Below are 1,141 nucleotides of genomic sequence, written 5' to 3' on the forward strand. Positions count from 1 at the left end.
GGGGTACAAATATAATGGGGTCTCTATGGACTCTAATGATGGTCCTGATCCTTTTGGGACCCCATAATATTTGTACCCCCCCCTCCAATACTACGTAGTATGTGAACGACCCCTTAGTAATTGTATCCACTGAGGCCATAGAGTAAAGCTCGAAATTTGTAATTGTGGTTAGGGACCCTTGGGGACTCTCCACGGGAAGAAATGAGGCATGGGCCAATTAGCTACCACCTCCGATTGCAGGAAGCACAATGCAGATTAACAAACAACATGCAGTAATGAATGGCCAACACCAAAAATGTAAAAACACAAACGCCGGTGCAGCAAAGGATACTTGCGTAGCTTACCAATGTCTGGATCAGAGATCACACACAAAACGATTACCTTGGCCTCAATGCCCCATGCCGTCAACACTTTTGGAGACCAAAGAGAAGCCGCCCGGGCGATGCGGTCGCGTCGCTTCCGCCCTTCTCCCGACGCCGCTGATAAGAGCGGCGCACCGGCCAGCCCTCCTGGAGTCGTGCCTCGTCCGCCTCGGACCACACACTCGCCTGCAGTAGGCCTATTGCATCCGCCACCGTGTGTGCTGTGCAGATGCAGCTACTTGGTGCTCACCGCGGATCGCACCACGAGGACTTCCCCGGAAGGCATATCCTCTTGTTGGTTGGCATCTGACAGATATGTGCCTGTTCCTACGATCCTAAAAGCAAATTATTACCACAATTACCATCACCTTGAAACGCACCATGTCATCCTGTGACTGTAGAGAATGCAGACAAGAGATTAGTACCAAAAACCTCTTCCACCAGTAGCGGAGCTCTTTATACCTTCATCTGTACATTTTACAAGCCCTTCTGTTCACCACTCACCATCCCGACACCCAAGGTTATGGAGTACAGATGCAACTTTACAGCAACTCTTGCTGGACCCACACCAGTGCATTACACAACATGACACAAGTCTACCTTCACAACACACTTGCAAGTGAGTTTTACACAAGCCCTTGTATCATGGAAGCAGAAGCTAGTTGACCTAAAAGGGTACAACATCAAGCCTAAGCGAACCATAACGCGTTTAGCGTCTAGCAAGAAATCAGGCTCAGTATGCGTGCAAACATTCATGCAGTGCCCTGTCCTAATTTCTT

The 1,141-nt window shown here is 49.3% G+C and overlaps 2 protein-coding genes across 2 annotated transcripts in view; both read left to right on the plus strand.

Moving 5' to 3' along the window:
- Window positions 1–1,141, plus strand: part of LOC113204132 (PAX3- and PAX7-binding protein 1) — a gene marked incomplete in the record, with an annotated part of 15,716 nt that overhangs the window by 13,772 nt on the left and 803 nt on the right.
- The window catches only part of LOC113204114 (uncharacterized), a 20,817-nt gene that overhangs the window by 1,508 nt on the left and 18,168 nt on the right, over window positions 1–1,141 (plus strand). The gene's annotated exons all lie outside the window — the stretch shown is intronic.

Source organism: Frankliniella occidentalis, unplaced genomic scaffold (genome assembly GCF_000697945.3).
Source record: "Frankliniella occidentalis isolate FOCC.00 unplaced genomic scaffold, Focc_3.1 Scaffold21, whole genome shotgun sequence".
In the NCBI taxonomy this organism is placed as follows: domain Eukaryota; kingdom Metazoa; phylum Arthropoda; class Insecta; order Thysanoptera; family Thripidae; genus Frankliniella; species Frankliniella occidentalis.